The sequence below is a fragment of the Cornus florida genome, unplaced genomic scaffold (genome assembly GCF_030987335.1).
Source record: "Cornus florida cultivar Cherokee Brave unplaced genomic scaffold, ASM3098733v1 CherokeeBrave_3.0.0_Hap2_Chr08, whole genome shotgun sequence".
Taxonomy (NCBI): domain Eukaryota; kingdom Viridiplantae; phylum Streptophyta; class Magnoliopsida; order Cornales; family Cornaceae; genus Cornus; species Cornus florida.
In genome coordinates, this window is record NW_026775578.1 from 39951095 (window position 1) to 39978603 (window position 27509).

At 36.4% G+C, this 27509-nt stretch overlaps 1 pseudogene; it reads right to left on the reverse strand.

The window, feature by feature from the left end:
* Positions 1–62: 62 nt before the first annotated feature.
* LOC132271428 (protochlorophyllide-dependent translocon component 52, chloroplastic-like) lies at positions 63–27304 on the reverse strand (annotated as a pseudogene).
* Between the last annotated feature and the right edge of the window lie 205 nt (positions 27305–27509).

Here is a 27509-nt window from a genome sequence, read left to right on the forward strand (position 1 = left end):
CCCTCATCTTGGGTTCTTTTTCAAACAATTCTGCCAAAGAAACAATACTAACAGCTGACAAATTGACTTAAATATAAGCACTAATTAGACTCTGCTTTCCTCAGGATGTTTTATACAAATATTTAATTATTTATTGACTTAAACTTGCATATACAAACAATGTCACAATTATTTACAGTAGCTATGGTGATTACATTGACAAAAGGTAGAAAATGAGTCTCAGGTCAGTGGCAATGGAAATTCTTGTAGATGAAATGAGGCAACCACTTAGAAGCAACAAAGCATAACACTGCCATGGAGACCAGAGTGTTCCTTGCAGCACCTGACAGCATGCCCGGCTTGGGCTGCAGCCACAATCCCGATTGAAGCAATAGAGTTTACCTGTACGACCTCCAGCGCATTGAGGCCTTTCATTGCTGCTTTGCAACTACGGCAATTTACTGCATGGGACCAGTACCTGAAACAAACCATGAATTTAAAGAAAATGAAAACGCGAGATCTTGCATCGAGTTTGGATTGGAGTTGCCATCACAGATTCACACTCCTCTTCTTCTACTTTTTAAGATCATTGTAAGCCATGATTCAAAAGGTGTCTTTTTTTTTTTCGATAATTATGATTCAAAAGGTGTTTCCATGGCTAAGATTTACGATATGCCGTGGAACTTTCTCAATTTTATAAAAAATAAATTTTTTTTTAATAACAAAAAGCTTCCTGTCTTTATAGAATTTCAAGAACTAAATCAAACAAAAACTTGAAACCTTGTTTGAAATCCACACATTTTACCTGTCCATCAGCTGTTCTCTAGGAGGAGATGGAAGAAGGGCTCCAGTGAATTTGGATCGCCAATCAACTTGACCGCCTGCATATTTGTTTAACCACTTTCTGAAACCAACCACAAGGGCATCTGACTTTGTTGGCAAAAAACAAGTTTTCTGCCAATTGGAGGGGCCAATGTTCATAATCTTATGTAGGAAAATGTGAGTCGGGATAAGACACATCCACGGTGGATCGATGGTTCAAATTCTTAATTTCCTTTCTAAATTATAACACTCTTAAACCCTACTTTTCTCTGAATCTATTCTCTATTATTCAGAAAAATAAGAAGGTTAGCTAGCACAAGTTCTAGGACATGCTTTTGCATTTAAGCTTTTCATTCATATTGCTTGTGTTCTCTAGTATCCTCTGGTTACCAGGGTACGTGTTTTTGTATCCATCATCATACATCTAGCATGGTGAATGGATCAGTGAGTTGTTGAAGCATCAATTGCTGCTCTAAGGGATCTCAACAACAAAGTCTGCGCACACACAGCTGGACATTACTCACAAGGAGATCGAAGATCCATAGAGAGAGTTCATGAAGAACGGAGTCTGTCAATGGATCAACAGCTGAAGGATCTGGGATTGGTCTTGCGTAGGACTTTTGGTATTAAAGGTCGGTAACTTAAGTCTGAATCCATTTTCTACTCGGTGGATTTTATCCGCCTGGCTGGGTAAGCTTTAGTTGGTTGTATTACAATATACTTTAGAAAAGACGATACAAAAAGTTAACAAATAACTTGCATATTTATAAAAAATAAAGAGATAGGAATTACCTCAACATGAAGAAGATATAAATCCGAAACTAGAATCAAATTTTGTCCCACATGGAACATCCAACGTGGAACAACTTGATCAATCCAAACCCCAACATTTCTTGGAAAAATCCATATCAATCTGTTGTTACGCGGACTAACAGGTATACAGATAAAAATTAAAAGAAATTTCTGTTGCTTCACATGTGATGACGGTTCCTGAACCAACCAAGTATAATACATCAAATGAAGTACTAAAAAAAACAAAATAAAATGGATCATTAATTGCAAACTAAAATAAAAATTGAACTCCCATCGATCAACTTGACGTAATGAAATATGTCAACTGATTACCTCTTTGGTTCCAGATGATGAACTAGATCTGTTTCCTTGATCCTTCACAAAGACTGGCAGAAACTTCAAATATACAAGGTGCAATAAATATGTTATCGCCTATCTCCTGCTTCCCAATAAAGCCATTTATGTCCAGTTTCTGTACACTCATTTCAAGTGGTCTGCCCCCCTTCTCTATCGGCCTTAACCAGTGAAGGGAAGTCAGTGTTAGCCATATGAACTTCAAAAAGTTGAGAGAAAATAAGAACTAAAAATGAGGATCATGTACCACCAACGGCTTAGCCTAAGTGGTAACTCCTCCTCCTTCCAAATAGAAGATTGAGCGATAGAGTGACTTGCTTGCCCAAAAAAAAGAGAAAAAGGGTTTGTATAGGAGTTCCAACTTTGTTTTTGGGTCGTCGAACTTGCATTAATCCATAATGTGCATATGGAACAAGAGCAGGGTCCATAAAATTTTCAATGTGAACCTCATACCTGGAAATTCAAATTTAGCAAACTTAGAAGAACTCGAGCACAAATTGATCGTTGAAATTTTCAAAAGGGTTGACAAATTCTTTTTTGCACTCATCCATTGTTTCAATGAAAATTCAGACTTTGTATGAAGAAAGACAAAATCCATCACGATGATTCAAGGATCACAATTCTTTCACTATCTTTTCCATTCTCTTCCTTTTTTTGGTTTAAATTCTCTCTTTACCTTTGTTCTGGCATTAACCAGTAACCAAGTAACATTTTTATTTTTTTCCGATAAAGAAGAGTTCATTAAACTAGAAAGAACAAACAAGAAGGCTAAAAAGCCAGCAAGCAAGCCTACCAAGGGCAACAACCAAGCCAAACAAAATTCAACAGAATACAATCAAAACAACTCTAAAAGCATCTGGCTTGGAAACAAACAGAAAAAGAAACCTCAACATCAAAGCAGAACAAGCTAACCAATCCAGAAAAGAAGATTACTGGGGAAGAAAAAAAACAACAACAACAAACCAACCATTCAAGGAAAATCCAAACATCAAAATGAAAGGTTCTTTTCTTTTTTCACCGTTCACCTGAAAGGTTATTTATTTTTATTTTTCACTTACTTATTTTTTATTCTCTCAGGCAGAAAAAAAAATAGTACTTACTCTTCTCTTTGCAACAAAAAATGTAAGAAAAATGCTGTCAGCAATATGTTTTCCATACCCGTATGGTATGTCTCTGTTTCCCATTGTATTGGTAAATGATGGATCATCCAATTCCGGGATGTAGGGGGTTTTTTCTTCACAAGGATATCTTTATATTGAGGATCAGTGTTTGGCCAAAATCAAACAATGTTATTTTGCACAGTACTAGGATAAACAGCTGCACATGCTTTCTTGAACGTGTGAACCTACAAGTTTTGTTGGAAAAGCCGATCTGAATCAGATATGTAAGGAACTATCAAAATATCCTGAAAATAAACTAGATTCAGAATTATGAGAGAATAAATATGTCGGGATTGATATATCCTTCACTTCTTTAGAAAGATCCAAGATTTATATACTGTTCAAGGAACGACAAAACAATAGTATCAAAACTATCTGCAAGTTGGATCACACAATTCAAAATTGTATTTGGAACAAGCTCATCATGCTCAATCATTCTCTACCTTTTATAGCACGTTCCAAACTCAAACATAACAGGTATAACCGCATAACCATTCTTGTTCTATGCATTATGGTAGTTGAAGTTGTAAGTAGCATTTATTTTAGCCATGTGATCGTCAAAATCTCACAATAGTCGCATCAATCAACACTTACTTTGAACAATTAATGAAGAACAAACCTAAATGGAAGTCTGTATAGACTTAACTGATGGGAAACCAGCTACATCCCACAATCAAATTCTTTCTGTTCTTCGGAAGTTAAATATATAATGTTTTTATATCCTTAATCCTAAACAACAAAACCTCTAGATCAAGAGAGATCATTTAACATTCGTAGAGGTTAAAATTTGATACACACTACTGCAACTCATTGATCTTAGGGTTTTCAGTTGCATTGTGTTTATTTTATTTTATTTTTATAATTTAACGACTATAGCATCATCGCGCATATGCTGCAAACTTCAGTGGCAATACACAAAATCTTACAGCCTTTCTAATGTTCATTAAGCTTAAAGCAAATTCAACTTCAAGGACCTTATTTTACAAGAATAGTCATAATTTCTTAAAATAGTAAAATTATTAAGTTTTCTACAGATTAATCTCCTTCATGGAATTGCACTAACCAATTTATGAAAAGCACTTCCACCTTTTCTTTCATTTCAATTCCGTCACAGAAACTTTGGCAGTAATCTTATGATGCAGTTAATGTGCTTTCAGTCCTTACTTGTCCTGTCCTTATCCTAGTCAAATTATACACGGCCTTTTCACCATCCTTTGCATCTAACTTGTGTAAAAATACGTACAGACGGAACTAGTTTATTGGTAAGCAGCACCTCTAATTCAGCTTTCCTTATAAGCTTGTTCATTTGGCCTTTATAACTTTTACAATTTTCATCATTACTACATACATTAAAGCTATAAAACCCTGCCCTTTTTCAGCTAATTGCTATTTGAATCACATGCCAAGTTTCTTTTGGATCACAACCCATTCCCATCAACTCTCCAAGGATCTCTTTTACTAATTGCTATTTGAATCACCTCAGGTTTAGTTGCAGTTAGACCAAACCTCAGGGGAGGTCATTGTAGTTTACCCTATATTATAAAACTTAACTCAAGAATTTGTAGGATTCATGTCCATAGGGAGCATATTAGTTGTCTAACAATCACTGCCCCCTCATTCTGTTGGCTTAAGATTGTCAAAGATACAACATTAAACAACAATCAGAGTTCAATAACAAAAAAAACACAGTGCTTTTGTAGGATTCAGAATTATGAGAGAATAATGTAACAGAGGTGGGCTCTAATTGTGACTAGGGTAGTTTGGTAAAAACAAATTGGGGGTAGTTTTGAGATTTAAAAAGAAAGGCACTACTAACCTTAACACCATTTAGTTTACTGTTTGTTGACTAACAGAATTGTTTAAAAGTAGGATCAATCTCTAATATTTCTTGAAAAATGAATCAATATCAAAACTTATACAAAATGGTGGGAATTAAGTAAAAAAAAAAAAAAACCTTAAAGTAATAAAAGAATAAAGAAAACAGAAATAACGTGTATATATATTAAAATTGAACAGATCAGATCAGTTTATGGATTGGATCGGTTTTTTAGTACCTCAATCTGTTAACTGATCCGTGGACTAAGAATTCCTTATTTATCAATCCGTAATCGAACCGTGAGGCTAGAAAATCAATCCAATCCACACGGATCTGAATTGGATTGGATCGATTTCATGAATTGACGAATCAAATGAACTCCCCTATCAATAACAAAAGGATGAGCCTTGTCAGCATTGTAAAACAACCTTTCAAAAATAATAAAAATAGATAAATAAAATAAAACACTGCCAAACAACCTAGATATGCACGCAAAGTAAAATACCATGAACAGATATTATATTATTTACCAATCTGTTATATTTATTTTCGTCAATATAAACCTTTCAATTGTCAACAAGGCACATATAAACCTTTCATTGTCAAGTCAACAAGGCACATAGTGTAGTTTGGGGCAAACAAGTTTTCCTAATTGAGGTGACATTTAGTGTAGTTTTAGCATCTTGGGATGTTTATTTGAGTTGTAGAGTAGATTTCTAGCCTTCTGCTGGCTTTAGTCTGTATATGTGAGCATCCCTCAATAATCTATATATATGTTATTGTTCATAATATGAATTGCCTCACCTAGGGAGAGAGAGATATCATCAACCTAATGCTGCTAAGTACACCCCTTAGAAACCTGTCTCTCTTGAGCCAAAACCTATCGACATCTATGAATTTTACGGTTAATTTATCTGCAAGGAGAAGGCAGTAAAAGAAACAATTTTCTTCGGTTTTCAATGCTTTGAGCATGAAAACAACATTTCACAAAGAGAAGGCAGGTTCGAGTTTTTTTTTTCCGAACGGCAAGGCAGGTTCGAGTTTCAACTGAATCTACTTTGTGCCAACAAAAGTGAAGCTCAGGTTTGCAACAAACCAGCCCCTTCTAGCATCCTTAATTGTCAAGACCAAACATTTTGGCAACTAAAATTTTAAGCCAACAAATCCAAAAGCAACCGTATAATGGAATGGAGGTAAGTTTACGTCTTTTACCACTTCCATAAACTAATATGACACTTTCAATATATGGAAAACCTCTACTTTATTTCCATTTCTTGGTTTTCTCCATCAATAAACATTTAGAGGGAAAAAAATCAATAAACATTTAGAGTCGATTCCACATCGGTTCCACTACCACGACTTAAATTTATCTCATTTTTCTCTTTCATTTTAAATCAAAATCCTAAGAACTATCATTATTAGGGTTATAATTATTATTTTTCCTTCAAAAGTATCGATGCCATATCAGTAGCAATTAGAAAAAAGTACATATTCTTTTATTAAAAATAAGAACCATTTCCAGCAAATTGGACTAATAAACCTATAACCTAAGATCAGAACTATATCAATTCATACAATTTAATATACCATATTGTGTATGAGAATATAAAGAAATTAAAATTGTTCGCGACAGAAAGCACTGGATGTTATTTTTTAGCTACTATTTTTAATATGTCTCCGTGAGTATTACACTTATTATCATGAGATATGAATGAGCAAACAGGGAATAAACCACTTCTTGATGAGTTTCTGCTAAAAAAATTGTCAATGGTATCAAAATGCAAATTCATATGTATATAAAATACTACATTATACTAAAAGTGCAAACCTAGCTTGTTAGTGTGACACGCAAACTAGTTCTCATTCTCTCACTTTATGTCAAAAAAAGAATAGAAAATTTTAACATTACCCCTGACTAAAGACACCAGATTATTAATATATTCATCTAACATATGTGAGTCTAAACACAATATATCTAAATGTAAATATATCAGATAAATCTTCAATGGCTTCTCTATGAGTCTTGAATCCAGACTCTAGAAACAAAGAAAGTTTTAAAACACAAAAAAAAAAAAAAAAAAAAAAAAAAAGCTAGGCATTTAGTAAGAGACACTTGGGGCATACAACGATTGCTATTTTGCACTAGATACAAAAAATAGAAAGAAGAATACATGCAAACTTACCATACTGAACGAAATGAAAAGTAGAAGTTCTGATAGTATAAAGTGCATGAAGAGTGAGAATCTAAGGATCCTTTTGAAAATATAGTAAAAGAAAAGAGGAAAGTGCTACTTTTTGTTGACCTTTAAAAGATTGAAAATTTTAATTTCTTTGAAAGAATGGATGCCTAAGATAAAAAAAATGAATTGAGAAATATGAATACAGCATCATATGAAATCCCTACTAAAACTTTGTAGGGCTTGAGGGACGATGATGAACCTTGATTAATAAAATTGCCTAATGCCTTATAGTACCATAACAATTAAGAAAACCTACTAAGCAACATAAAAGTCTTTTAGGACATAAATATGTAAAAATAAGGGGATAGTCAAAATTGTACAAGTTACTATATAATTGAATAATGAGTAACACTACAAAAGTTTGTGAGAGACTAGAGACTATCTGAGCAGTATCTAATACTAAAAAAATGTGTCAGATTTTCATTTTGATTTACATTGGGGAGGTTAAAAATGAAAACTAAAAAGCAATGAAAAAATAGATAGAAAAAAGAAGAAAAAAAAAATTATATTATTTTTATAAGGTCTTTGGAGATATAAGATGGCAAGTTTTAGAAGAAGAAAAAGCAATGAGTTACAAATACATATGACATGATAAGGACATATATGGTGGAGATATGACTTATAAAGGACAAGCAAAGGATAAACGAAAGAATTTCCAGCCATGGCAAGCTTGCACCAAGAATCAACAAGAACATCCATCTTTTTCCTCTCTATTGCAAAAACTAACGATATATGTTCAAGACGAGTTTCTATGTAGAAGTAATTTGTTGATGGCATTGTTTTGGTTCATAGAATTAAAGTAGGGATAACTACTAAATTAAAGGTTTGAGAGAAACTCTAGAACTGAAAGGGTCTAAAAAGAGTAGAGTTATAAATTTAAAACATGGAATGTATTATCATAACTAGAATACTAATTAATATATAATAGGTATCAAGGTCATAGCAAGCAGTGAACAATATCACAACCTTTCATTTGATTAAACACAAGGAGGTAGAGAATAGAAATGGTGTTGCTTCTAAAATTAAAGTAAATTGAGTTAAGGGAAAAGTGCTTCTGCCATATTGCCATATTGTTTAAATGATGCACTTCATCTCTGAAGTTGAAATGCAAATTTTATGAAATAGTTATTAGGCCGACCATGATCTACGAAAAGGAAATTTGGTCTACCAAAAAATGTACATTGAATAAGCGTTATTGGAATGTAAATGCTAAACTAAATATGTGATAAGAATAATCAAGAAATTTATTAATTAGACATAAAATAGAGAAGTTCGGCCATATGGAATAAAGACCAATAACTACACCTATATATGTCTCATGCTGAGGATAATGCTTGAGGACAAAAATTAACACGAGTTTAGATGATAAGAAAAAAAATATGTTAGCGTGAAATATAATTGAAGTTGTGTCATTTGATAGAGCATAATGGCAAATTTGAGTTTGTGTAACTGTGTGACTAATCAAGACGAGTCTTCATAGAGCTGAATTGAATCAATTTTTTATTTAGGCAAAGGGGATTACTTGTAATAACATTTAAAATTCATTTTATTCATTTGAAATGTGCTCCATAACAACATTTTTCCTTCAAAAAAAGAAAAGGCAAAGAATGATTAAGAATAGACACATATCTTAATGAATATTTCACGGCCAACCTCAGTAAACTTATTATATTCCTATAACTAATTTCATGGAAAACAAACAAAATTTACACCTTAAACTTTATTCATCAGGAAAACAAACTGTATCAGATCTACCAGAGCCTATATAGTGCTCAACTCAAATTGCATCAATGGTCGATTTGAGAATTGTTATGTAATTATATATAGTGATTTATAAGAGCATGTATATATAGAGAGCGAGTGCGAAACAAACCGATTTGTAGGCATTGAGCGTGCTCTCAACGGAAACAAACGGATTTGTAGGCATTGAGCGTGCTCTCAACGGAAAACAGTCTCGAACTCAGCGAGATAACGATGATAATTGCCCTTCAGGTAAAAGACTTTGGAGTCCGCAGCGAAAGCATGAGGGATGAGCCATTGAGCCACGAGTGAAACAGCTTGAGAATACAGTCCAGATGAAGCAGAGCTCAGACTCGAACTTGGATATCATGGAGACGTGGTCGCAACGGCTCTCCTCCTGCTCGATCGAGGAGATGATCCGTCATATTTGCGCAACAAGAGTTTTTTTTTCGAGAAGATAAAAATTCAATAGAAGTTTTTTCGAGAAGTTCAAAATTCAATAGAATTTCTTTCATTATGACTGAATTGAATTAATAAACAGTTGAAATTAAGAAAAAATTAAAGAATTTAAAGAAGGATTAAAAATAAAGAAATGGAAGAACAAAAGTAGATTCATAATGAATAGGAAAGAGATTCCAGTTTGGAGTTCGAGAATCTTATTATACATCTTGAGTTAGGAATCCAAATTCATTGTAAAGGTGTTCGAAAATGAATTTTGAAGTAGCATCTTGATTTTATTAATTGTGTGTGGTCATGTCCAGGGTGGCAATGTGACGGATCGGGGCTGGAATGCCATCCTCATCCCCTTCTCATTCGCGTTTAGAATATTTACTCCATTTCCGCTCCAATAACCTTTATTAAAGGGGGCAAGGCAGGACGAGTTTTATAGAGTATTTTTCTAACTGTAATACAAATTTAACGAAAATATATAATAAAACAAAATTTTAACTATGATAATTATTATTATTTTTTTTCACTTATGTAGGATTAAATAAGATTCAATAATATATATAAGTTCTCAAATAAGAATAATACAAAATAATATTTAGTGATTGTAATAGAAATTAAAATAAACTAATATTTGCTTAATATATACTTAATATAACAAAACCACTTTTCTACCCATTTAATATCGAACCATATACAGATAAATATATATATATATATATTGAAGCATATATAAAATTATAAAATTCTAGAGAAATATAGATTTTTCTTAAGGCACTCTTTGTTAGATGGAAATAGTAAGAAAGTAAAGGAAATGAAAAATGAAAAGAAAAGTGAAGTGAAGTGAAAATAAATAAAATTTGATTTTCTAGTATGCATTACATTAAGATGAAAATTTATCCAAGAAAATGGTAAGAAAATATCAAGTTATAGTTTAAATACCTAAATTGTCCTTATTTTATAAAAATGGTAAAATAATAAAAATTTAATTAGTAGTATGTATATAAAAAAATGATGGAGTTTTCATTTAATTTAAACCTTGAAAACTAATATTTATTTCATCGATATATAATTGAAATCGTGGATTGCAATTCTTTGAAACCTAGAAAAAAAAAATACAATAAAGTTGTTGTCGTGTAAAATTAGATAATGAAGTTGAATAGTAAAATAGGAACACAAAATAAAAAGAGGTTATTTTCACATGAAAATAAAATTTTTTCGAAAAAAATAGAAGGTTACGAGAATCTTAGTTTTCAAAAGGTCATGAGAATCTTAATTTTCTAGAATTTTTCTTTTTCTATTAAACCAAACTTCTAAAAAGTTTCAAAATTTTATATTCTCGAAGTCATGTTTATGTTACAAGGGGCTCTTTCTATAAATAACTCACCTTACCATATAACTTTCCTATATAACTCACCATGCAGTCTCTCTATTTCTCATTTCTAGTTAAATAGGTGTAAAATGAAATTACTTTTAATTTGATTTTTTATCTTTTATATACACATCTCTCAATGTATTAGAGGTAAGGCAACTCCAAATCCCATAAGCCAATTTGTTTGCCATTGTTGTCAAACCATGCAACTACGTTTATCACGAGAACTGCATCAACGAATCTATTGAGGACCAAACGTGTATCTATCTTTATTTTAGGTTCAATTAAACTTTTGTCTTTTTTTTTTTAACGTTAAAGTTTGTAATAACTTAAACTCTGTCACCCTATTACATTAAAGTTTGTAATAACTTAAATTTTGGCACTCATAATGTAGTTGTATTAAAAAAAAAATTTTAATATAAAAGTGAAGTATTGAAAAAATAATCACACTGCAACATAATTATGTTGGAATGGATTATTACAAATTATTAGAACGGATTAACAAAAATAATAATATATTGAGTAAATAATCACATAAAGACAAATTTACGTTAAATAATAACTTTTTGAAATAACACAATTAAAAATATTAATCAAGACATGACTGCCTTTTAAAGGTATTTAAAACATCTCATAATAATAATAACTATTATTATTATTATTAATGACAACATTATCTTTGAATTTCAACTAATTAAATGACAACATTATTACTAGTTTTATTTTATTTATTTTTTTTAGAATTTACAATATAGATCTCCATAAAATAACTTGTGCATCTATCTATGTCCAATCATGATTTAGAACAAAATTAAGTATGGACGACAATCTGTCCAGTAAATTTAGCTAATCAAATGACATAAATCATGTAGAATAAACTCACCTAATAATTGGTTTTGCTTTCATTTTTATCATGCATTATTTCAAACTTTTAGTAATATTTTCACACGAAGTATTAAGGGATATATGTACTAGGGGTGGGACTAACCCAAGCAATCTGATATTCTTCCGAAATTTTTATAGGAGCGGGTGAAATCGTGGGATGAAATTAAATTTAAATTTTAGAATCTAAATTTATTTTGGATGAAATTTGGGTAAATAATTAAATAACCCGAGGAGCTTGAAGAATTCAAAGAATTCAAAATATAAGGATTAAAATTAAATTATTTATAGAATCATCAATCACCAATTCATCATATGAGATCATATTATTAATATAAAATCATATTATTGACTTTTTGTCACATATTTGGACGATTAAGTCAGGAGACTATAACAATGTAGTTTTATTAATATTTGTTTATTAAAAGATTATTACTAGAATTTAGAATAATTCGAAAAATCCGTAAAACTCGTGAAACCGTACAGTATGGCGTGGGATAGCTGAATTTTTTCCCTGTTTGTTTACATCACTACAAAATAAACACCATCTTCGTTACCAAATCCAAATTTAAAATGTAGGAAAAAAAAAAAGACTCCAACTGCTATGTGAACCTCAGGTACTATAAGGCATTTGCTGCACTTTTCCTCCATTTGGAAATGCCAGACTGGCAGTACACGTGGTTTCCTCCATAGGACCTGTTGGTTGAATTTCGCCGCGGTCTAGTACGACACCGTTTCCTGCAAAATAAGGATGACAAAGTCAAACACCGGTGTGGTGCCGGCCATTGACCCTCCGACGATCAAGTTAGCAAGGGTTCTCGATAGAGAATTTTCATCGTAATTCGCTTAGTAGGAGTTTTTTTGTGTGTACCTTATTCCCGAGTCGTCTTTGTATTTATAGTCACTTCCCTTATTCTTGATAAGGGAATTTCATCGTCCTTAGCCCATGGAGCTTACCTCGTGGAAATCTTATCCTTGATAAGATTTGAACTTACCCCATGACAAATCTTATCCTAGATACGATTTATCATCATTCTTATCTAATAGAAATGGTTATCCTTAATAATGAGATATTATCGTCTGAGAGTTGGAGAAATCTGGTGGCTGGTCAATATTTAATTACCTTTTTCGTTAAGTCAAGATAGGCTAGGGTTATTTTTCCCTATCAGTTGTCCCTATTTCCGGGTACGTGGTGGACTAAGGAAATACTTTCTATATTCCATTTGTTTCATTTTTACTACAGGCCCCTTCCATATTGTGGTAGGACTCCTTTACAAGAACTTCACTGTTACTTGAAAAAGAATTTTCTTTCCTATAAATAAATAAATATATTTATTTATTTATTTACCTTCCTTTTCTTTTTGGTCTGAAATCCTCCAAACTGGATCCTAACTGTGAGTTTATTGTGGATCGTTGTAGATACGTAATTGGGTCAAGTTGTCTCTACCGGGTTATCGGTGTAATTCCAAAATGGTTTCGCTATTTTCGCGATATCCGATACCTCATCATGTTCGTGTAAAAAAATAACTTGAATACTGAATCTCAATCCGAGGACTCAACCTCTGAAAGTGTTGAAGAACTCGATCCTGACTATGCTGATGAATCTAGTGTTGATTACTCCTCAAGACCAAGGACTGCTTTTTCCAAGCAACCTCTTCGTGAAGGAGAATCCTTAATTAAGGATGAGAATTTACAGAATTGTAGAGTTAAATATTCCATTCCTTCATCTATTCGTCTTCATAAACCCGAACCAGAAGATAGATGTTCTTCTATTCGATTGGGTGAGGTATGTTTTTTCGAGTCGACTTTTGCTGCGGGCTTGCGTTTTCCGATTCATCCATTTATAGAAGAAATTCTTTCTCATCTGAAGATAGCTCCTTCTCAAATTGCTCCTAATTCATGGAGAATTATTATAGGCTGTTTGATTGTTTGGGGAAAGTGTGGCAATGGCCGTCTAACAGTAAATCAATTCCTACATTTTTATTATCCCAAGAAGAAAAAAGACAATTTTTGGTACTTCCAGTGTAGATCAAAGAAGACATTCCTCCTTGTTGCAATCCCTGAAAATAATAAAGGTTGGAAGAGTCGTTTCTTTTTTATTTCCGGTGCATACGGGAAATTTCCAACGGTTTGGAATAATTCAGATCCAACAGGTAAGATTTATATGTATATAGTTTCCAAATTATTATTATTATTATTATTTATTTATTATTATTATTATATATATTTTTTTTAGCACCTGAGGGAATTGTACCCGCGGGTACTGTTCATGAATAGAAATTTTTTTTTTTTTTTTTTTTGCACCCGAGGGAATAGTACCCTCGAGTACTGTTTATGAACAATACCGTGGGTACTGTTCATGAATAGGAAATTTTTTTTTTTTTTTTTGCACCCGAGGGAACAGTACCTGAGGTACTGTTCATGAATAGGAAAATATTTTATTTTATTTATTATTTTATTTTTTTGCACCCGAGGGAACAGTACCCTCGGGTACTGTTCATGAATAGGAAAATATTTTTTTTTTTTTTTTTTTAGTGCAACTTATTATTCTTTTTCCCAGAATTTAAGGACAAACCAACCCTCTCCATTCCAGAAGTCGAGCATGTTGGTAATGCCTCTTCTTACCCAGTGAAGACCTTTAGCGATCTCATAACTGACGAGGCTTTAGATTTGTATGTACGAGCTCATAACTCAAAGGAAACCTCCACCCACTTAGAGAAAGGTAAGAAAAACAAAGATATTTATATGTGAACTTACTGATTTTAGTTAATATCTCATTAAGTATTTCCCTTATTACTCTTTATGCAGGCAAGAAGCTCAGTAAAAGGTTCCTAGCCCAAGTCCGGTCAAGTAATCTCCCTTCTACTCCTGCTTCCAAAAAATTACGAAGGGTAGGAGAAGGGAATCATGGTACATCCGCAAGCCCTGGAGTGTTATCAGGTCATACTCCTGTACCTCTAGGTTTCAGCGGATTTGGTGGGGTTCCTACTAGTTTCGAAAGTTTTGGTTCGGTATCAACCAACCAAGCCTTTTCCCACGGGGAATCGGTTCTCGATGACACTAATGTCGCAAATGATAGGTTACATAAAATGGTAGTAAAAGACGACACTGCCAGATTGCAGAGTCTGCCAGCATCTGAGCTTTCAAAGAAATTTCTTCATCTAATCAGCCAGGTGAGATTTTACCCTTATTATGTGCATCTCTTTTTTTCGTTTATTTATTTATTTTTAACTGTTCGCCACTATTTATTTATTTATAGGGCACTACATACTCTGTTGTTATCGCCAAAGAATACGAGAAACTTTCCCTAGAGATGGCTTCCCTCAAGGCTAAATATGAAGATGTTACTTCTACACTTAAAATAAAAGAAGATTACTTGACTAATGCAAAATTAAACTTTCAAGATGAGAAAGTGAAACTTACCAAAGAATACTCTGATAAGCTGGAACTCGAGAAGCTAGCTGCAATGGAGAGTTTTAAAAATTCTGATGAATTCAGGGTGCTCATAGGCAAGGCTTACTGTGATGGTTTTGACCGGTTCAAAGCTCTTGTCGGCAAAGATCGTCCAGACATAGACTTTTCTATGTATGACGTTCTAAGTGAGAGCGAAGAGGAAGATTGAATTCCATAGTATTAGTCATATATATATATATATATATATATATATATATATATATATATATATATATATATATTAGGTTTTTTGATTTCTCAGTATGTTGTTCCTTTAAAACTTTTCAGAATATCTCTGAATCCAGAGAATAGTTGCTCTACTTTTGTCTTTTATGGTATTGTTTCATACTTGTTGTTTCCTTATACAGAACTCATTTTACTTTCCCAGGCTTCACTCAACCCGTCCTTCTTTCAAAGGAACATATTTTTACGAGCTTCACCCAGCTCGTCCCTTTAGTAAGGGAAAGTCACTTATTTCTTTTAATAAAGAAGTGGACTTTATGTGTCACTAGTCCTTATGTGACTTATAAAATTCAGTAGAAACACGTGCAATAAATACGAATAACCATTTTATTAAAGACCTATCGAAAATAATAATCGATAGTCGAATATTAGCATCCGTTACACACTGGTCTGCTTTATTGACCGTTACACACTGGTCTGCTTTGTTGAAGCTAAAAACATTATATCACTTTTAAAAGTGAGATAATAAAATAAAACACAGCCTGGCATGAGTACCTACTGGTAATATTTCCTCAAATGTTCTGCATTTCACGGGTGGGGAAGCTGGCTCCCACCAAGTGACTCTAACCAGTATGCCCCCGGTCTGTTGCTTTTGGTTACTCGATAAGGGCCCTCCCAATTGGGAGCTAACTTTCCTTTCCCCTTTTCCTTAGTAGCCGGGGTAACCTCGCGAAGCACCAGGTCTCCTGGCTCGAACCTCCTTGGCTTGACCCGGGCACTGTAGTACTTGGATATCATCCGCTGGTAAGCCACAACCTTGACCTGGGCCTGCTCCCTTTTCTCTTCTACCAGGTCTAGGTTTAATAGTAGTTCCACCCCGTTCTGTTGAGGTTCAAAATACTTGGTTCTGAAGGTAGCAACCTTTGTTTCTACTGGGATCACAGCTTCACTTCCAAAAGCTAACCCAAAAGGGGTCTCCCCAGTAGGGGTTCTTACGGTAGTGCAATAAGCCCATAAAACTCCGGGTAGTTGTTCAGGCCACAAGCCCTTGGCCTTTTCTAGGCGCGTCTTGATCATATTCAATATTGTCCTATTCGTGACCTCAACTTGCCCATTGGCTTGGGGATGGGCAGGAGAGGAGAAATGAACTTTGATCCCAAGTTCATTACAAAAATCGAGGAACTGCTCACTTTCAAATTGCTTCCCATTATCGGTCACAATTACCCTTGGTGCTCCGAACCTGCAACTTATTGTCTTCCAGAAAAACTTTTTTACTTCATTCGCTCCAATATGAGCTAATGGCTCAGCTTCTACCCATTTGGTGAAATAATCGATAGCCACAATTACGTATTTAGTTTGTCCCTTCCCTTGGGGTAAGGGGCCGATGAGGTCTGTCCCCCATTGGGCAAAAGGCCACGGCCCTGTAAGAGGGGTTAACTTTTCTGCTGGTTGTTTTGGGACATTGGCAAATCTCTGACACTTGTCACATTTCTTCACAAACTCAAGTGTATATGTCCTCATAGTAGGCCAAAAGTATCCTTGTCGGATAGCTTTATGCGCTAGTAATCTGCCCCCAGCATGATTTCCACAAAGGCCTTCATGTATGTCTTTTAGAATGTAATTTGCCTCATCAATGGAGACACAACGCAAGTAGGGTAGAGAAAATCCCTTCTTGTAGAGAACCCCATCAATGAGGGAATATTTTACCGCACGCATCCTAATCTTTCGTGCTTCCATGCGGTCCTGGGGTAGCTCTTCGTTCTCAATGTACCTGATAATGGGTTCTGCCCACTCCATGCCGTGGGCCGCCTGGTGTATTTTCTGTGGCCAATCCCAAACCATGCTAGGCTTATCCAAATATCCCACGGGTATGGCTTTATCTTCCTCTATGGTTGCCAGTCGAGTCAGGGCGTCTTCCTGCGCATTCTCTTCTCGGGGAATCCGGCCGGCGAATAGAAAACTTCTTAAAGAAACCCTTGATATCCTCTATCTTATGTAAATAGGTCTTCATCTTCTCATCATTGGCTTCATATTCCCCCTGGACTTGTCCAGTTATTAGTTGAGAGTCAGTATATGCTACTAGTCATTCAACTTCCAAAGCTTTCGCCATCCTGAGGCCTGCTAGGAGGGCTTCATACTCTGCCTCATTGTTGGTTGCTTTAAAACCAAACCTGAGTGCATATTTGATGTATTCCCCATTTGGGGAGATAATTACTAGCCCTGCCCCACTTGCACGGGCGTTGACAGACCCATCCACATATAACGTCCAAGTAGATTCGGCTTCTTCCTGCTTATCTGTAGCATGCTCGAGCCCATCTTCTGGTGTGAATTCGCTTATAACATCTGCCAGTACCTGGGCTTTTAAGGCCGTTCGGGGTTTGTATTGGATATTGAACTCTCCAAGTTCTACCAACCACTTCATGAGTCGCCCTGAAGTATCAGGTTTGCGGAGAACCTGCCTAAGTGGTTGGTCCGTCAATACTATTATTGTATGAGCTTGGAAGTAAGGCCTGAGTTTCCTCGCGGAGATAACTAGAGCAAATGCCAACTTTTCTATCCTTGGGTACCTTTCTTCCGCCCCCCTGAATGCACGGCTAATATAATATACCGGTTTCTGGTTTCCGTCCTCTTCGCGAACCAAAGCTGAGCTTACTGCCGACGAAGAAACCGCCAAGTACAAATACAACTGTTTTCCTTGCATCGCCCGCGACAATAATGGTGGTGAAGTGAGATACTCCTTTAGCTCTGTAAAAGCTTGCTCGCATTCAGGGGTCCATGAAAAAGCTTTCCTAAGCACACGGAAAAAAGGCAAACATTTATCGGTCGCCCTGGAAATCAACCTGTTCAGAGCTGCGATCCTTCCTGTCAATCTTTGAAGTTCCTTGGTCGATGCTAGAGACTGCATGTTGAGAATCGCCTGGACCTTCTCAGGGTTAGCTTCTATCCCTCTTCTACTTACCATGTAACCGAGGAATTTCCCAGAGGAGACTCCGAAGGCACATTTACTTAGGTTGAGCTTCATCTGGTGTTTCCTGAGGACTTGGAACGTTTCCTGTAGATCAACCAGATGGTCTTGAGCTTTCAAGCTTTTTACGAGCATGTCATCCACATACACTTCCATATTCCTTCTGATTTGGTTCTTAAACATCAGGTTTACTAGCCGCTGATATGTTGCACCAGCATTTTTTAGCCCAAAAGGCATCACCTTATAGCAATATAAACCTCTGTCCGTGATGAAAGAGGTTTTATCTCTGTCTGGTGTGTGCATTGAGATTTGGTTATACCCTGAGTATGCATCCATAAAACTGAGCAGCTCATGGCTAGCTGTCCCTTCTACCAACATATCAATTCTTGGCAGAGGGAAACTGTCTTTGGGGCACGCCTTATTTAAATCGGTAAAATCTACGCACAACCTCCATTTTTCATTGGCCTTTTTTACCAAAACAACATTGGCCAACCAGTCGGGATAATGAACCTCTTGGATGAAATCAGCTTTCATAAGCTTATTCACCTTTTCTGATATAGCCATGTTCCTTTCCGCGGCAAATGTTCTTCGCTTTTGCCTAATAGGTTTGAATGTAGGATCTGTGTTTAATCAATGCTCAATCGTAGTTGGATTAATACCGGGCATGTCTTCATGTGACCAAGCGAATACATCTTGATTTTGTCTAAGGAACTGTATAAGAATATTTGTGAAATCTGAGGGGAGCAGAGACCCTATCCTCACCTTTTTTGTTATGTCAGTGTCATTCAAGCATATCTCTAACAAGTCCAAGATTGGCTTAGCCCGGTCTTGCTCATTCTCTTCAACTTCATCGATAATCAAAGCCTCCTGCTACCTTTTTTCTTTGAGGGAGGCAACATAGCATTCTCTGGCAGTGGACTGATCTCCTCTTAGTTCGCCCACGCCATGCTCGGTAGGGAAGCGCATTAATAGGTGATAAGTCGAAGTGATGGCCCTCATCGAATTTAAGGTCGCTCTTCCTAGGATGACATTGTAAGCAGATGGACAATCCACCACCAGGAAGTCGACCATGACAGTGACTTGTTTTGGGCTAGTTCCTGCAGTGACAGGAAGGATGACTGTTCCTAGAGGATAGACCTTGTCTCCCGTGAATCCCACCAATGGTGATCTAGTAGGTCTGAGTTTCTCCTCACCAATCTTCATCTTGCTGAATGCATCAAGAAAAATGATATCAGCTGAACTTCCATTATCTACCAAGATTCGCCGAGTATTATAGTTAGCGATCATCATGGTGACGACAAGAGGGTCGTCATGAGGTTGCTGCACATCCTTCATGTCTTCATCTGAGAATGTAATAACTGGATCACCTAAATGAGGCATCTTTCGATGTTGAATCTGTATTCCTACTTCGCACACCTCAGATGAGCTTCGCATTTTCCTGGCATAGGCCTTACGGGCTGAGCTCGATTCTCCACCTCCTGCACACCCCCCGGCTATGACCCTGATCTCTCCTATTAGTTGTTGATCAGGAGGGTGGTTGTCTCAGCCTACTCTTAGTGGGTTAATGTCGGTTCTGTCATTCCCCACAATAAACCTTCGCATGTGCCCCCTTCAGATCAGAGTCTCAATCTGATCCTTAAGGTCGAAGCAATCCTCTGTAGCGTGCCCATGGTCTTTATGGAACCTGCAATACTTATCACGAGGTCTCCTTGCCGGATCTGACTTCAACTTTGGTGGCCACTTCAGATATGGCTCATCCTGGATCTGCAGGAAAACTTGATCTATCAGCATATTTAAAGAGTGTAATTTGTATACCTCTCCGCGTTCTTATAGCGAGATGCCCTTTCATTCTGGTTGACCATGGGTTTCTTATACTTAGTTTCCTTTTCATCTCTGATCGTCAGGGCCGACCTTTTCTTGTCTGACTTCTTATCCTCCCATTCTTTTCCCTTTCTCGCAATCATTGCATCTTCAGCATTCATATGTCTTTTAGCTCGAACCAATAACTCGGCCATGCTGGTAGGAGGTTCTTCTGATAAAGAGAAGAGGAATCTTGAGGTTTAAAGTCCTCCCATGAAGGCGGCTAGGGCCACCTTGTCATCCGCTTCCTCCACCTGTAACATCTCCGTGTTAAAACGACTAATGTAATCTCGCAGTGACTCTCCCTTCTGTTGTTTCACAGTAAGAAGGTGGGTAGCTGGCCTTCTATGCCTTTGGCCAGCAATGAAATGGCCCACAAAGCCCTTACTCAATTCTTCAAAGGTTTCGATGGTTCCTGGCTTTAGTTTGTTGAACCATACCCGTGCTGATCCTTTAAGAGTCGTTGGGAAAGCCCTGCACATGATCTCATCCGGCATCACGTGTAGGTGCATAAGCGCCTGAAAAGTCTCCAAGTGGTCGAAGGGATCTTTAGTTTCGTTGAAACTCTCAATTGTGGGCATTCTAAATTTGCTTGGCAAAGGGCATTTCATAACCGAGGGGCTAAACGGCAAATTGGTCTTCTGCACCAAACTATCTATGTCAGTTTCCCACCTGGCTTTGTTCAACTTCGGTCTCATGTCGGGGAGGATGAGTATCCTACTCTTCCAGATTCCCATTACCCCTGTTTGGATTCGAGAGGTCTTGGCGTGGCAAGCCCTGTTGAACCGGTGGAACAAGGTGTTGCAGGAGTGCTGCATTTTGTTGGATCAACTGGTCCATACCCTGATTCAGAGTTTGGACCTGCAGTTCCAACGCTGCAAATCGTGTCTGGTCATTTGGGACGTCTAGATTTTCACCCGACTCTTCCCTTTGACCAGATCCCTGCGACGGTGTTCCTTCGGTAACCATACCGGACCGCAAATGTTTATACCCAACGAGTAATAAATCGATTCAAGGGAATCGCTGTTCCCACAGACGGCGCCAACTGTTGAGGTTGAATTTCGCCGCGGTCTAGTACGACACCGTTTCCTGCAAAATAAGGATGACAAAGTCAAACACCGGTGTGGTGCCGGCCGTTGATCTTCCGACGATCAAGTTAGCAAGGGTTCTCGATAGAGAATTTTCATCGTAATTCGCTTAGTATGAGTTTTTTTGTGTGTACCTTATTCCTGAGTCGTCTTTGTATTTATAATCACTTCCCTTATTCTTGATAGGGGAATTTCATCGTCCTTAGCCCATGGAGCTTACCTCGTGGAAATCTTATCCTTGATAAGATTTGAACTTACCCCATGACAAATCCTATCCTAGATACGATTTGTCATCATTCTTATCTAATAGAAATGGTTATCCTTAATAACGAGATATTATCGTCGAGAGTTGGAGAAATCTGGTGGCCGGTCAATATTTAATTACCTTTTTCTTTAAGTCAAGATAGGCTAGGGTTATTTTTCCCTATCAGGACCCATTCCACGTCGGATGGACAGAGATCACGGATCACTCAACACCGTCAGTGATTAAGTGAAATCTAATGGGCACTTAATTTTGGCTTTAATTCATTTACACCTATGTAGTTTGTCGATACTTCATGGATGTAAATGAATTAAATCGGAAGACACGTCAGCAAATATATAATTCAGCATTGACCAAAGGATAAATTAGCACTGGATGTATTCCCGTCCAATCATAGGAAGCCACGTCAGCAAAAATACAACTCAGCATTGGGAAAGTCAGCACTGATAAGTTCTAGCCCAATCATTGGAAGACACGTCAGCAAAAATACAACTCAGCATTGACCAAATGACAAGTCAGCACTGGATATGTTTCTCTTCGCCGGACGGTGACTTTTTTCTCCGCCAACGACACCACCTCGTGATCTGTCGGACGCCGACCATCACTTCTTCCCTCTTCAAGAATAGGTTCGGAAAATCATACGCAGGAAGAGCACGGTCCCCATGTCCACCGTGCCCTCCCTAAGACCTTGGCTCCATTTTGGATCTCCAACACGACGCTATATCTGAGGAAGATGATGGCGGTGAGGTAGATGCCCAGAGGGAATACGACGCGACGTCCTCCTCCACCGGCAAAGCAGGAGTTGATGGTAACGGAAATGGGGTGGCTTACTTGTGTATACCGTCGCCGACTGTACCTCTACCAGCGAACGATTCTCTCCACGAGCTCATGTGAGAGTTTTTTTGCTGGATTTCTCTCCTTATATTGGAAATCAAACCCTAGAGCATCTGATACCTCACCGGATTTTTGAATCTTGACATCATTATCGGCGGACGATTCTCTCCACGAGCTCAGGTGATAGTTCTTTTGTCGCACTTTATCTCTCCCTATTTTACATTAATTTTTCCACACGTTGTCAAATCTTTCTTCTCTAATAAAAATAAATGGTCATCAGTTCTGAATAGGAACACCTACGATTTTCACAAACCATTCAGAGAAGATACATAGAAAATCAGGAGATGGGTTTGGTCACTTTATTCTTTCTCTCTCTACTTGCTTCTTTCTCCAGTAAGTTCTTTAAAAAATTGATGATCTGGGTATGTGTATGTATATATATATATATGGGTCAAGTGCAAAAAACTATGCTTACAGCTCATATTACACCCCCTTCAATTTGGTGCAATCAAGTTCCTTTGAAAAATTTAAAACCAACTTGACTAAAGTACCATTGGTCAACAATTTTATAAACTATATAAAAATACAAAATTTTGTAAAAAGACTAAAAAGGACTCTGTGAAACCTATTGCTATTTGTCATCACATTGGTAGAGTAGAACACTGACTGACTAAGAAGAAGACCCTGTTTGGGTTTTGTGATCAATATCAGATAAAAATGTGGATTTTTGGATGAAAAAGGCTATCTGGATTCATATATCAACAACCACAAAATGAACAGAACACTTGTAGATTGATATTCGAACAATCCCATCAAAGAATAATCAAGAATATACATAAAATAATTAAATAGAAAAGGATAGAGAAAATAAAAAGAAGAACCCAGATGAAAACAAGACTTGTAACAATGGCTGTGAGGCTAGTTGCATCAATTCTTTGTGTGACCTCCTCAGCAGTAAAGGAAGCTGAGAACCCAGATGGCCCTTTCCATCCAAAAATCCACATTTTTATCTGATATTGATCACAAAACCCAAACAGGGTTTGGTATGGTTTTATTCGCCAGAAGTTGCAAAGGTGAAACTTCATTGTTATTTGTTGTTGGCTGTGAAGGTAATTTCAGAATTACTAAGCGTCCCCACCGACGAAGCGTTCTCGAATCTTCCAGCGAAAGTGGTATCAGCCGGAAGTTACACTCTGCAAATATCGAGGGAAATCCGGCGGCGGCGAGGTCGACCATCACTTCTCCATCTCAATAACTGCCACTACACCATCTGCCCTGCCATCCAACCCAACGGCGGCCACCCGTCCTCAAGCGTGGCGAATTTCAACTCCAAAAACACCGATCGCATGCACCCTTGCCTAGTTCACCCTCCACCACCACTCCTCATTTGAGATTCACCCACAAAGAAACAATTATTGGCCACATAACTAACGTCGCCGCTGCCACACCAACATTTCCACGTTTCTCTCTCCTCTTATTAACGACTTTCATCTCCGCCGATGACAACGACCACGCCACTGCAATTTTTGTGTTGGGAGGGGAAGGAGAGATGACGTGGAGATGGCTCAAAGCTGATTTGGAATTCTGCGGCTATCGCTGACTCGGGTGAAGCTAAATTGTAAAATGGCACATCTTAATGGGTATTTTCGGAAGTGTAAAAGGATAAAATAGATATTACAGTAATAATTTATGTCAGATTTTTTATAGAGGAGTAATTTTGTACAATTTCAAAATATTAGGGGTGTTTATTGCATACTTTTCAAATAGGAGGTAAAAGTGCTACTCAGAATATACTTGAGGGGTGTTTTCTGCACTTACCCCAAATATATATATATATATATATATATATATATATATATAACCCATTTTTTTTTATTGATTTTCGGGTGGGTGTAACCCTTTGGAAAAAATTAGAAAGTAATTTTTAAGCAAGGTGCCTTTTCGGGTAGGTGCAACCCTTTGAAAACTAAAAAGTGGTTTTTAAGAAAGATGCCTTTTCGGGTAGGTACAACCCTGTGGAAAAAACTAAAAAGTAGTTTTTAATTTAAATTTACATACTAGAAACTGGTTTTAATTTAAATTCAACTCAACCAATTTAAATAAGCCCAGTCCAAAAATTTAATTAGGCCCAAATTTTGTTTAATAAAAAAAATTAACCGGACTTCACATCAAGCCCAAGCCCAAGCACATGTCCCAGACTTGGCTTATTTAAACTCTAATTAGTTTTATCATTTTTTTTTTTTTTTTTTTCCATGTGGGACAAGCACTTCCTACATTTTGTATACCTAGGGATGGTAATTTGACAAGCCCTCGAAGTTACCCGCCCTGCCCTGCCCTATTTTTTGCAGTTTTGGGGGATCGTCTAAGTTATTTGGGTAGGGATAGTTTGATATAATAAAAATCCGTGCGGGTTTGGTGCGGGACGGGGAGAGGGTTTTTTTTTTTTTTTTTTTTTTTTTTTTTTTTTTTTTTTCTTAACATGGCAATTTATTGAGAAATTACTAGCATATTTAGGTTATAATAATGACTTCTGTTATACCGAGAGTGTTCCGCCCCGCTCCGTTTAGATAGACAAATATATAACAATATTAAAGTAACAAATAAATTTGACTAGAAGGAAAGTTGTAATGGTGAAGAATTGAATATGAGGGGAAATTAAAAAAAAAAAAAAAAAAAAAAAAAAAAAAAAAAAAAAAAACAAATCTATTTCAACAATAAATAAATTATGATCTTAAACGGGCGGGTATGGATGGAAAGTCCCCATTATTAAATTTAAACTTCTGGATAGAATTGTTAAAAGGAAAAATGAAAAAGAATAGGCCATAGCACGTCAAGCAAAGCACATAATTAATCCTTGTAACTCCATTTTTAAAGGTGCGGAAGTTCTGCTTTTTAAAACAATTATCTATTAATCTACTCTTGATATAGCTAGAGAAGAGATCCTGTATTTGGAACAAACTCATCATTCTCAATTAGTCTCTGCCCTTTATAGCACATTCCAAACTCCAACATAACTGGTATTACTATTCTTGTTCCATGTATCATGGTACTCGGAGTTGTAATTAGCATTTATTTTAGGCATGTGATCATCACAATCTCCATATAGTCACATCAATGGACAGTTACTTTGAACAATTGATGAAGCATGAACCTAAGTGGAAGACAGTATAGACTTAACTAACGGGATATCAGCTACATCCCACAACCAAATTATGTTCTTCTGATGATTATGCAAATATATAATGTTTTCATATCCTTAATCCTAAACAACAAAACTCTAGATCAAGAGAGATCATTTAACATTAGTAGAGGTTAAAATTTGATATACACTAATGCAACTCATAGATATTAGGGCTTTCAGTTGCTTTTTGTTTGATTTTTTATTTTTTTAAATTTAACAACTATTGCACCATTGTGCATAAACTATAAACTTCAATGGCAATACGATTCTTACAGCCTTTCTAATGTACATTAAGCTTAAAGCAAATTCAACTTACAAGGACCTTATTTTTACAAGAATGGTCATAATTTTTTTAAATTAGTAAAATTATCAAGTTTTTTTTTTTTTTAGTTGGTACTCACACACACTTGTATCTTCTGAGACTTGAACTCCTGACCTCCCTTTGAAAGGCAAGAGGTGGGTACCGCTAGGCCACTGGCCCGTTGGTCTTCCTCATGATTTTGTACCAACCAGTTTATGAAACTCTTCCACCCTTTCTCTCATTTCAATTCCTTCACAGAAACTTTGGCACTAATCTATGATATTCATTTAACTTTTACAAGTTTCCTCATTATTACATACATTTAAGCTATAAACCTGCTCTTTTACAATTAATTTCTATTCGAATCACCTCATTTATCTGCCAAGTTTCTTTTGGATGACATCCTATTCCCATAAACTTCTCCAAGGATCTCTTTCACTAACTTTGAACATATTTATCCATCTCATTCATAAATACAATACTACTAATTTTAGCATATTATATCGTAAAACTCAACTCAAATATTTTAGGATCCATGTCCATAGGGTGTGAGCCATATGTTTTGTTAGTTGTCAAAGGACCACAGCCCTCCTCCTTATTTTGGCTCGAGACTATAAAAGATAAAACATTAAACACAAGACAATCAGAGTTCAATAACAAAAAAAAAAAAAATACAACAAAAGAGATTTGAGAAATTCGCTTAAACAACAACAACGGAGCCTTTTCCCAATCACTGGGGTCGGCTACATGAATTTCATGTTTCCTTTCCGCTCTTTTTAAGGGCATAGTCTCAATCAATTCACACTCTATCATATCTTTCTTTACTAACTTTATCCATATCAACTTCAATCTTCCCCTTCTCCTAGTATTACCCTCGACGTGGACTATGTCGCTTTTCTTAACCAACACACTTAAAAAGGCCCTCTTCGCACATGCCCAAACCATTTTAACAGATTTTCTCTCCTTTTTGCTTATGTGACAAAATTCACAGAAAAATTAATCTAAAATCTGAACTCATACAACAATTTGGTCATACAATGAGAAAAAGGAGAGTCATCATACCGGTGGACCATCTGGGGGTGCCTGAGGAATGAATTTGTAGTCACCAGAGCCACCAAAACACCAACCATGGTCATAAAATGAGGAATGAATTTGCAGTTACCAGGACACGCATCATCAAACACCTTCCATGCATTCTCATTCCTATCCCACCACACCACAACATCAACACCCATCACTTTTTTCCCATGTGGTACCCTCTTGTCGAGGTCACAAACCGGCATTATCGGATACCACCGCGAAAACCAGTCGAATTTCTCATCCTGGTTGTGGATACTGATTTCTTCTTCAGGTGGGTCTGCAAATTCAGTTGAAACAGAGGGAGCAATGGCAGTGAAAAGCTTGAATTTGGATTCCTCTTTAGGATTTGGTGAGAGAAACGAATTGGCTTTTTTACTGAGGGGAAGATTTAAAAAGGGTCTTCTCCCTATTTGGGTTTTGGGAAGTCTTGGAGAGAATATTGTGACCTGAAATGAAGATAAAGGTGAAGCACTCAGAGCTTCCATGACAGCTTGGTTTTGGGTCGTCGAACTTGCATTAATCCATAATGTGCATATGGAACATGAGCAGGGTCCATAAGATTTTCAATGAGAACCTCATACCTGGAAATTCAAATTGATCGTTGAAATTTTCAAAGGCTTGACAAATTCTTTTTTGCAATCATCCATTGTTTCAATGAAAATTCAGACTTCGTATGAAGAAAGACAAAATTCATCACG